The sequence below is a fragment of the Camelus bactrianus genome, chromosome 14 (genome assembly GCF_048773025.1).
Source record: "Camelus bactrianus isolate YW-2024 breed Bactrian camel chromosome 14, ASM4877302v1, whole genome shotgun sequence".
Taxonomy (NCBI): domain Eukaryota; kingdom Metazoa; phylum Chordata; class Mammalia; order Artiodactyla; family Camelidae; genus Camelus; species Camelus bactrianus.
Window position 1 is genome coordinate 17,663,941 of NC_133552.1, and position 12,251 is coordinate 17,676,191.

The 12,251-nt window shown below is 46.8% G+C and overlaps 1 protein-coding gene across 1 annotated transcript in view; it reads left to right on the forward strand.

The window, feature by feature from the left end:
* Positions 1 to 12,251, forward strand: part of SIAH3 (siah E3 ubiquitin protein ligase family member 3) — a 120,901-nt gene that overhangs the window by 30,015 nt on the left and 78,635 nt on the right.

The following is a 12,251-nucleotide window of genomic DNA, read 5'->3' on the forward strand; positions in this document are numbered from 1 at the left end:
TTTCATAATACCTATTCTTAGGCTGCACCTTTGAAGATCCTAGTTTAGTAGGTCTGGGCTGCGGCCCAGGCTTCTTTTTTTAAGTGCTCCAGGTGATTCTGATGCGCATGAAGAGAACACTCATTGTTGAGGCTGCTGAGAATCATGCTACTGAACTGTGAGCTCCGGGCAGGCTGGGACTGGGCTTTGTTCATTTTTTACCCCCTGTCCATAGCAGAATGGCACTTAGTAGGCTGTCAGTTGATATGGAAGGAGAGAAAGAGAGAAGGAAGGGAAGGGAGGGAGGGAGAAAGGAAGGAAGGAAGGATGGGCGGACGGGGGGAAGGCTGAAGAGGGGAAGAGAGGGACGGAAGAAAGAAAGAAGGAAAGAAAAAAGAGAGGAAGAATGGGGAGAGAAAGAAATAGAGAGGGGAGGGGGCAAGAGAATGGAAAAAGCAGAGGAATTCTATGCTTATGGGAAGCACCTTACCCTCTGGGGGAAAATACCGCAAATTAATACAGGTTGTTTTATAAAAAGAAACCTCCTGATTTAGCCATGAGGACCAGATCTATCTCTCAAGAAGGTATGAGCCAGAAGATATACACACATAGAAAGGCTACATGTGGGCACAGACAAACCCTGGGAGTTCTTGTAAGCACCTTATAAGCACCAATCTGAACCGTCCATAGAAAACACATCAATCAGCCTCTTGAATTTGGTCTGCAGTACATCACTCTGGTAGCCTGACATCCAGCTTAAAATGATCTTCCGCTTCTGTGACTCACAAATTATTCCCAAGGCCAGCCAAGTGTTTCCATTCTCAAACCAATATTCTGACAATCAGGTGGTCCTCATACCATTCTGCTGAACGCAGGATCAGCCTCCTGGTTCCCTTGGTCAGCCCCGCCCCAGCCCAGAACCACGGCCAGCCTGCTCTGTTCTGATGGCAAGATCTGCACTCAGCTGGCATCTTGTACAAGAGGACTGGACAGACAAGAGAAGTGGGGTTGGAAAGAAATCTTTCCCAACTCCCGAGGGGTTTTCCAGCCACAAGATGAGTGCATCAGTTTCCTCCATACTGAGTTCCAGGATTGGGGCTGAGCACCATGCAAAATCAGCAACCCCACCAGGGTTGCCAGACTGGTACAAAAGCAGATCTTTCCCAACTTCTGAGATAGCTCTTTCACACTCCTGGTTTGTTATTTTTTTCCAATTATTGCAAAACAGGCCTCAGGATTTTACCATCCAGATGCCCAGTGCAATAAGCCTGGTCAAGCTGAAGACTCGCTAATGACTGCGGGGTTTTGTTTTTAAATATATGCCCCGGTTAGGGAAGGAAAACTCATTGTGCAGGGTGAGGCATTTCGAGCACAGACATGATATGGGAAAGAGTTATGATTGCAGCAACCACCGCACGACTTCTTGGGGTTCTGCCAGAGTTCCCATAAAACCCTCCTTTTTCTGGCATCTACACCATGTGCTCTTATGTAATCAATTTAAGAAGCCTTTATGAGATGCCAGAGGACGTTACTTAAAGCATTCCCATTTATTTTGCCTTACTTTATGTATTTATTACATAGAATTTAAATTAAATCCATTTGGCCGTGTTTTACAGTGGAGGGAGGCGAGGTCCGTCAGGAAGAGAAAAGGAATTTGTCATGAGGGGAAAGCTCTTGTGGTCGGGCTGCCCAGACTCTGGTGGAGAAAAGAGAAAAGGTGCCTCCCCACTACTTGGTGAGATACAGACAGTTCTTTCAGCTTCCGGCTTAAGGCTTCCCTCTCTCCTATAGTCGGTGGTGATTTTTCCAAAGGCTAGCTCTGCCCACCGTTGTCCTGTTCAAAACCTTCCAGTGACATCATATTACCTTCAGAATCAAGCCCATATTCCACAGTGTGATGTTTTTCATCATCTGTGATCTGCCGTCAACCTGCTTCTACCATTCGGTTTGCGTTCTTTCCTTTTCTTGCTTCTCACTCTCCTGCTAAACATGTACTACTTCCTGTAGGTGCCTCCCACTCACCAGCCTTCAAATCCCACCTGACAGTCAAGGCCCAGACAGAACACTATCTCAGCCTCAGCATTTCACCTAATCCTTCGGGGAGGAAGTAGTTAGTTCCCGTAATCAGGCCAAGCTCCTTGTGAACGCACCTGGAGTCTGGATCTGGGGACCTTCCTCCTGCTGTCCCACCTCCCTCCTGCTGTCCCACCTCAGTCAGACACGGCCAGACACCTCACGCCTGATTCTCTCTGCTCAGCCACTGGCAGGCCCTCCACCTGGGCGAGGTCTCCGCATGTCCGACTCCACAGCGTGACCTTTCAGCTGGAGCTCTTGCAACCAGCTGGTGATGCACTGTCTCCATCTTTTTTAGTTTGAATTTCTGAGTAAAGGCATTTGACTGGTCTAGCGCATCTCTGTGAGACAGATGACTATGGCCCTAAGGTCAGGTGCCGTCCTGGGGTCCAGTCAGCAGAGACCCGGGCCCAGGGGCCTGCGTGCACCCGTGGGTGTGTGCAGTGGATGCTGTAAGGCAGGCAGGCACCACAACACACCTGTGCAGGATCGATGCCCACCCTCCACCATGACTTTGAGGCTAGGGGAACGCGAGGAAGGAAGGCCTCTGCTCCCCGTCTGAGCAGCAAGAGAAACACAGCGATCAGAAGATGTGACAGCTAATTTACCCAGATGTCCTGGCTTTGATGCACTGAAATGAGAGTTGGGAGTGGTGGTGTGGGAAGAATGAAATCACAAGTGATCCCAGACTTGCTGGGAAATAAAAACCCAAAGTCACACAGGGGAGAAAGAAAAAATTAAGTCAACACTATAATTGGCATCTGAAGCCACAGGACAATCTTCAGAACTGAGTGATAAACTCAACGCCTTATTTAGAACCTTAAATAGAGCTCATTTGGTCTCCTGTATTTTAGATTCATATTCTATCCCAGGTCCTCGTTTTTAAGACATTTGAGGATGGCTGTTGGATATTTAAAAAGAAAAAAAAATCATAAAAAACCCATTGCTTGATTAATTCCTAAGACACAGCCGTTTCTGATGCTCATTGCAAGTTTTGCCTCTAGAAGTGGCTGATGCTTGTTCAGTTTTTACCCAACAAGCTCTCCGTTCTCAGGTCTCTGTACTTCATAATCAGGGATGGAGAGCCATGATTAGCTGTTCAATCAGGTGACCACGAGCATGAGTTATTTCTTGTAGCAGATTCAGGCAATCGCCCTGATGTATCTCTCAGAAGAGTCTAAGATCTGATTACAGTTGGTCATGGGTGGCCTAATGGGACCTGTGTTTAATCAATGTGCTCCCCCACCTCCATATGGGTTTTTTTTTTTTTTAAATCAAGCAGACCTGCCACCTCCTGCTCCCAATCCTGGCACATCCACAGGAGCTGGGAAGCCCCCACCTCCCTGCCCACGGGCATCCCTCCTGCATGGCTGGGCTCCATTTCTTACCCTCCATCATCACTCCTACATCACACCCAGGAACAAAACAGGGGACAGACAGACACCCTTTGTGTGGCTTGGAAGACAGATTTAGGAGTTAATCCAGCTTCAGCACCAAGACAACAGAAATACAGAATGATGATGGGGTACTTACTTGGTCAATTGACTTTTAACTTCATGTTACTTTTTACTTACTTTCTTGGGGACAGTTCTACATTCTCCTCTACCGCCCGGCACATGGATGCCTTGAGATCTCTCTCATATCCCTCTTATTATTTTCACGTCTATGTTTTTTTTCCCTTTTTTTAGATTGAAACATTGTATGCTTTTCTAAAAACCATTTTTCTCATTTTGTCACTCCCTGGGGGTGGCATTAAGTCCTACAGCCTCAATGATCACCTCAGCAGCATTAAAATGGACACCTGAGTCCCACCCCTCACCTGACCTCTGCCGTGGGGTTTCCCATCTCCTTGCAGCCAGGGCTGGAAATGCCTCCTGGCTCTTCTCTTTCCCCAGCTCTGCTCACGGGAAGGCAAAAGCAGGGAGCCTGAGCCTCTCGAGTCTGGCTGCAGTCCGTGCACAGAGCGCAGCTTGGCTGGGATGAGTTCAACGATTGTGACTTTTAGACAGTTGAGCGCTCTTTAAACAAACACCTGAACAGTTATTTCCATCCCCACAAAAGAATTAAACTTTATCAAATTCACACTGTTTTTATTCTTCCAATAGAAAGATCCATAGGGGTTTAGCCCTGGGCATTTCAAGCTGAGGCTTGTTATGTTTTATACACAATCTCCTCAAAGATAGGAGACCCTCAGCCAATCAAATCTGGGGCTTCCTCTGACCCCACCCCCTAGCACATTTACTATGTGAGCCATGACAGTGGGTGTGCTTTGCATTTTTTCTATAGTTAGGAAGGAAAAGCAGCAGCCTCCCACCCCAGAATCTTTGACTAATTCATTATACAACAGATAGTGAGTACCTACTCTGTGTCAGGCAGTGTGCTAGGCACCAGGCTAGAAAAGGGACCCTACGATGGTTCTGGGAAAGAAAGAAATCACACTCCCGTTTCCATCCTCTGAGCTCATAACCAATGGAGAAATACATTCAAGAATCTGACAGGTGGTGTGCACACACACACACACACACACACACACACACACACACACACAATGGAATACTACACAGCCATAAAAAGGAGTGAAATAAAAATAATATGAAAACTAATAATAGGTATATATATGTATGACTGAAACATTATGCTGTACACCAGAAATTGACACAATATTGTAAACTGACTATACTTCAGTTAAAAAGAATGCAAAAAATAAGAGTGAAATAATGCCATTTGCAGCAACATGGACAGACCTAGGGATTATACTAAGTGAAGTAAGTCAATGACGAACATCACGATATCACTTCTACATGGAATCTAAAAAATGATACAAATGAACTGATTTATGAAACAGAAACAGACTTACAGACATAGAAGACAAACTTATGGTTACCAAAGGGGAAAGGAGGTGGAGGGTTAAATTAGGAGTCTGGGATTTGCAGATACTGACTACTACATATGAAACAGATAACCAACAAGGACCTACTGTATAGCACAGGGAACTATATTCAATAGCTTGTAATAACCTATAATGGAAAAGAATATGAAAAAGAATATATATAGTAACTGAATCACTATGCTGTACACCAGAAACTAACACAACATCGTAAATCAACTATACTTCAATTAAAAAAAAAAGAACCTGACAGGCAAAGATTAAAATGTTAGCTCTATCACTGGAAAAAGCTGGATTGGAGGATGTGGCTTAGCTGTGCAACCTTTTCCTATTTCCCACACCTGCCCAACCCATTCCTGGAGAGCTGCCTCCCCAAAAGGGCAGAGCGTGCCCGGGACCTTGCCCCAGGCTAAGAGCAGACAAACTGGTTCCTCCACGGGGTCAGATCGAGAAGCGAAAGGAAGGTACCAGTACCAGGACCTTCTCTAGGTTCATGGGTTTTAAGCAGCAGTTACTCCTCTGAAAAGAAGGAATGGCGAGGGCAGGAGGAGGGCCAGGAATGTTCTGGCTGGAGCCCCTGCACCGGGAATTAGAGACACCCCCTAGCAAACCCACTCCCTCCTCTCAGAGGAGAGGACAGCCCAGCAGGGGAAAAGGGACAGAATTATACAATGATGTGGTCATTGCTTTACAGAGTTGGGGGTGGGAGGGTTCTGGGCTAAGGCCAGAAGATTGGGCAGGGCCCTTGACAGCCGGGCAGGTTGCAGGACTTGGATGTGCCAAGCCTCAGAGCCTGATGGAAAGGGGGTAGGTGCAAGACAAGGGTGAATGTGCAGGAAGCAACTAAAGTGGATGTCCCCCTCCTGGCTCGCTGAGGACCAGTTTCCTCTGCCTCGATCTCTTTTGCACTCAAGAAATAAAGAATTGAGCACAGGACCCAGGAGGTAGCTGTTCCACAGGGCAAAGGCGGGCCTGCTCGTGTGCCTGCTTGGTGCCTGGTACATGTGGGTGTTCTGCAAATATTTGCTCTTTGAACTCACGTCACATCCCTCCGGCCCATCTTTGCCCTGTCTGGAACAGGCCACTTTTCCTTTAGCCTGCTTCTTTTTACTGCAGAGACCCCATTCTGAGTCACCTTCTTACTTCCTAAGCCTCTCCTGTGAACATTCCAGAAGTGATGTTTGCACAAGCCTGATGCTCTCAGAAGCATGGCTTTCTGTAAATACAGTTTTATTATTAGAAGATGATGAATTTTTAAAACGCCAATTCTGGCCTTTTCATCGTGACAGAGTGTAACTCAAGTCTGCATAAGCTTTGTTCATCAGAAACCTTGCAGGTCTCAGCTCTGGGCTGAGGACGCAGCTTTGGGCAGCGGTCAAGGCCACAGATGCCCAGGGGAGCTAGGGAGGTCCTGTGAGTGATGGAGCCTGCCCAGCCAGAGCACGGTCGCCCATCCTGAGAATGTTCAGGAATACAGGTCTGGCAATTGCTTGTCAAAGAAAGCAAAAATCTGTGGCTTATGTGAAATCACCTAAACTTTAAATTGGACCTCAAATTCTAAAATTAAAAAAGAACACCGTGAGGGCTTAACGTGACACACCTCTTCTCACTTCCCCTGCCAGCTAGCTTCTGGTCTCTGCAGCTTCACGCCAATGCTGGGTTTAGTAGGGAGCCCGCGGTGTCACCAGTCTTGGTTCAAATCCTGATTCCACTGCTTATTGGCTATGTGATTTGGGCAACCTACAGGAGCTCGTTGCCAATGCGGGGATGCGATTTGGTCTTTAAAATTTACCAGGATGGGCAAGGGCTGGGGAGGGGAAGGCAAGGGACTGAAAACCAAACTTTGAGGAAGATGAAAAAATAGGTCCCAGGGACAAGGCTTTTTAAAGTTTAGATGATGCAATTATCAATTTGAAAATATTTGGGATGATCTATCACCGGGAAACACCTGAAGAAAGTGATTCTGGAGTAAAATATCTTCTTTACTTTTAATTTATTAGACAATGGTTACCGTCCAACATTCAAAAAGGAACTGATTTACAATAAAAATTCCTTATTCTCAATGGGAGAGAAAGCCCGTTAATCTGAGGTTGTAGCGGATGATGTGGGCAGTGACCCCGGCCCTCAGGATTCCTGCCAAGCAGACATCTCCACCTGCCACGGCTACAGCTTAGCTGGAGGGTGGGCTCAGCCTGCTGGAAAGGCTGGAAGGTATTGCCCCAGCCACCCTGGGCCACTGACAGGAGAGAGTTGGAGGATACATACCCCAACTCAGGTGGGACATTCTATGTGGCTTCCAGAGCCCCAACAGCCCACAGGAGCATCGCGCCCATCAACGCCCTCCTGCACTGGCTTCCTTACTTCCCTTTCTCACTTCTCCACCTGTGCACCAGTGCTTCCTGGGATCACCTCCCAAATAAACTATTTGCATTCAAAACTCGATTCAGTCTGTTTCAGGAAGAACCCAGCTGTTGCAGGTTGAACTGTGTCTCCCCAGAAGACATTGTGAAGTTCTAACCTTCCCTCCCCCACCTGTGCACGTGACCTCATTTGGAAATAGAATCTTTGCAGATGAAATCAAGTTAGGATGAAGTCATCCTGGATGAGGGTGGGCTCTAATCCATTATGACTGAAGTCACTGTAAGAAGAGGAGAAGCGTTATAGACACAGGCAGGGAGAGCCATGCGAAGAAGGGGGCAGAGACTGAGGGTCTCCAGCAACCGCCAGAAGCCAAGAGAGATGCATGGAAAGGATTCTCTCTCTCAGAACCTCCAGAAGGGACCGATCCTGTGGACACCTGGATTTGGGACTTCTGACCTCAAGAACTGTGAGAGAATACACTCCTATCCCTTCAAGCCACCCAGTGTGGGGTCATTTTTTAGGGCTTCCCTAGGAAATGAATACACCAACCTATGACAAAAGTCAATGTTTCATTCTTCTGAATTTCCCAAGAGTCTAGGGCTCTTAGGCTGTGTGCTTCTGAGACCCTTACTGCAGGGGTCCACATCGTGCCTGCAGAGGGGTCAGACCGGGATGACGGGAGGGATCAGGCCGAAAGGATGAGAGGAGGCAAATGGACTCTCCTGGAGTCCTCCTGGGTGGTGAAAATAACAGTGTGGCCAGATTTAACAAACAGGAGGGAATGGAAATGCCTGACGCTTCGGTAACATTTACAGATCTTTTCTACACACACCCGCAAAACCCGGCACTTACGTGAAACTGAGCTTGCACAGCTTTTAAATGCTAAGGTGTGCTGTTCGCCATCTTTAGATGAATCATGGCACGAATTAAATAGTGACGGGGAGTTCATAGAACTTTAAAATCTGTTTATGTCAAACTATACATTCCAAATCTCTTGACTGTTTACATTTCTATTCTATTTCCAAGAAACAGAAGGAAGGAAGGAAGGAAGGAAGGAAGGGGAAAAGGAGAAAAATCATTGAGCTCTCTTGGAAATTATCTTAATCCCTTATCAAAACCCAATTCCAGTTTTCAAACCTTCAACTGTTTCTGTCTCCTTTTATCCACCTTTATTGAGCAGTTGCCTCTTCTCTAACTTGGGTTCAGTCTTTTTCTGTAAGAAATAAATCTGTTTTTAAGTGTTTGACCTTGAGCCCAGAAGACGGAGGAAGGACGGAGGGAAGTCAGCACAGCCTGATAAAGACGCTGCAAACTCACTCCTGTGGCTGGAGGGAGGCTTCATTCCTGTCTTGCCACCTCGGAGTTTCCCTCCTGGCTTTTCATCCCTTAGCCCAGAGTTGGCGGATAGGTACCCAAGACAAAAACCCATTGTGGGCCTGTGGCTGGAAGTGGCCACAGCAATTTGGAGTCTCTTTTAAGGATTCCCTCCCGCCATTCTGCAGACAAGCGTTGCCATGGTAACTCTCCAGGGGCATTTTCAACCCAACAGAGGCATTCCAACGCACCCACCGAGAAGGTTGGTTAAGAAAATCTATCTTGACAAATAGTTGGCGTTTTAATTTGAGGCAGAGTCAGAAACTCTGCCCACAGCGCTGAGTGACCCTTTGAGCAGGAGAATGAAAGTGATCAAAGTAATCTGAAATGTCTGTAATCAGACTTCCAACTGGGGTGAGCAGGGCCCAGAAGCCCTTTTTTGGGAGGTCTCTCCATAAAAAAGAGGCCCAGTTAGCAAAAGACCCTGTGAGTGCGGTTAAGAGCAGAAGTCAATGGTGCTGATTCCTTCTGGAAAGGGAGACTAGCACTCTTTTCTTTTACTCTCTTACTCACGCATTGACCCTCCCCAAGTCCCTCCTAGAAGCTTCCTGCCTTTCCAGGTTCCATTTCCCTTAGGCCACACACCATATTGGATTTTGGATTCATTTGAACATGGAGTTCAATCCCTGCTGTGTGACCTTGTTCCTTAACCTCTCTGGGCCCCAGTTTCCTCATCTGTTAAATGGAGATAGTAGGGTGGAGGATAGCTGGGAACAGTAAACGGGAGGACGTCCATCCCTGTCTCAGCACAAAAGGCGCACAGAGCTATCCAATAAACGTCGGTTCCTTCCCTTCTTATAACTTTCCTTTTTCTTTGTGGTCTTTGTGTGAAGAAGAATGACCACAAACTAGAAAGAGAGATGTCATCCCTCAGTTCTGTGGATGTTTGGCTGAAGTGAAAGCACTTGATGGGAGTTACTGTTTAAATGAGGGGAAGAGATCACAGGATAAAGGCACGATATCCCAAGAGAGTCAGAACAGGATGAACAGAAATCAACAAAATCTAGCTCAGCCACTTCTAGCGAGTCCAGACTGCTGAGGGTGGGGGCAGGAGGAAGTACAAAACTGTCCCCAGGAGCCCAATGTGAATGTACTTAATGCCACTAAACTGCACACTTAAAAAATATTTCATGTTATTGGATTTTACCATAATTAAAAAAAAAGTCATTAGTGATTTCCTGAGGATTTTATTCCAGATGGGAAAAAATTAATAATGCAATGAATGCATTAAACGAAGAAATAAATCCGTTTAGGTTTTTCGTTAATAATATGCATGGCACCCGTAACCAGGATGAACTCTGCAAAGAGAAAAGGCACTATACATTTTCAAGGGCCAGGGATAGAATGAAGAGTTGTTACATCCGAAAGATCACAAACCACCTCTCAGATCCCCTTGAACTAGGATCTGAGGCACATAAAACACTGGGAAGTCTTTAGGCTACCTTTAAAACACACATTTAGTTTTCTCTCCAAACAGCCCCATAGTCTACCCCTGAAGGTACACTGATCTGCGGAATTGCAGTCGTTAAACAGCTGTGTCTGTGATGTAGTTGGTTTTTGTCAGGGCTGGAAAACCTGAGGGCATCCGCTTCTTCTGCTACCCAGGCACCCAGTCCAGGGAACTCCCCCGCCGCCCCCCCGCCCCAGAAGGCTGCTTCTTACCTACCGGATGGGCTCCAGTGAGGGGCTGGGAAAAGTTCTGCCGTAAAGGTGGCTTGAAGGATTGTATTAAATCACCACTTAGAAAGGCAAGTGCAGTCAATTATTTAATGAATCTTCCACGGCATGGTTTGGGCTTTAGTTTTCTTCAAATTAAAAATGAAAAAAAAAAAAAGCAATTTCAGGGAGACTCCGCTTGACAGTTTTTCAAGTCTGTGGAGTTTCATTTCCAGCTCTACCCCTAGAAAAAAGCCTGTCAATCATGGAACTCTGAGCTGAAAGGAAGAAAAGCTTTCCAGGGGAGCTCTGATCCGAGGTACCGTGACAGGCACCGCAATCACTGCCATCACGAAGGGGCTTCTGCTGTTCTGGGAGTGACCGTGGCTAGAGATGTGAGACCACTCATACCATAGAAAGGGACAGTGAACACTGGCCTTGCGGGGCAAGGACGAGCCTGCTCCGGCCTCAGACTCAAGGGCTCCTTTGAAGGGGGAAGGAAATGGTATCTCTCAAAGTCCTTATACATGACAAGTGCTTTATATACCTTATCTGAGTTCCTCACATCAAACCTGCAAGGTAGGTACAACCCTGGGCATCTCACACAAGTGGAAAAAGGCTCAGATGGAGTAAATAACTCACCAAAGTTAACCCAGATGGTAAATGGGGCTCCAGAAGGACTCCAGGGCCCTCCCTGCCTCCACCAAACCATGAGCTCCTCTCAGCACCCTCGGAGGAGAGACCACAGCTGCCCGGGAGGGAGGAGGTTTTCAGTTTGAGTGGAGTAAAGAGGGGCTGGAAAGAAGCTACAAAATGCTGTGCTGCTAAACAAACAAAAACAAAAACAAAAACAAAACACCAGCAAAAACCCAGTCATAGCCGAGTCCTAGGGGTGAGGCTCACTGCCTATGTTGAGTCTTTAAAAGGGAGCCATTGAGGATCTGTGAGGAAGGGCATGCCAACACCAGACCTTTAATAAGGTTCCTCCAGCTGCACTCGGGGGGACATGGGCAGTGATGCCGGCTTCAGGGTTAGACTTTCTCCCTTTCTGCGTACAACTCCACGTGGGAGGCGGCAGCAGAGCGAGCTGGTCAAGAGCTCTGCCAAGCTTTGCCTCTTTGTAGCTGTGTGTTTGGGGCAAAATACTTTCCCTCTCTGAGTTTCTATAAAATGGGTTAAGTATATGTACCTCAGAGGGTTATTGTGAAAGATACAGGAGAAAAAGGGTACTCACCACTCAGCAGAGTATTACATACCTGTAAGTGACAGCCATTATTACCAAGATTAGGAATTCATTCAAGTGCTGTACTTCCTCAGGACACATTGGCAAGCAGGTCTGACCAGAATCAAAGCTGTAAAGAAAGGGAAATTAATCTCTGGTCTCCTTTCACCTCTACCCACCATTCTTAGCTCCCAAACTCATGTGGCAGCAAAGCCTGCCTTGAAGTCAAGGGAGCCTAGTGATAGACTGTATCTTACTTAGTGTGAGACACACACGTTTTAGGGCTGCCGTGTCCGTGTGTTGGACGATGTGGGGGTTGGCCATGGTGCTCACTTGTTTGGGCAAACAGTAGTCTAGCACTTGCTGTGAGGGTATTTTTAAGATCTGCTATCAGCGGACTTTAAATAAAGAAGATTACCCTCAACTGTGGGTGGGTCTCCCTGTTAGTTTGTCCAGGATGCCATACAAAATACTGCAGACTGGGGGACTTAGACATTTATTTCTCATAGTTCTGGAGGCTGGAAGTCCAAGCTCAAGGGGCTATTAGGCTTGGGTTTTTTGGTGGTTTTTTTTTTTTTTTTTTTTTTTTGAGCTCTCTCTCCTTGGCTTGCAGACAGCTGCCTTCTCTCTGTGTCCTCACATGACTTCTCTGTGTGCCCCTCCCCGGTGTCACTTCCTCTTCTTATAAGGACCAGTCTT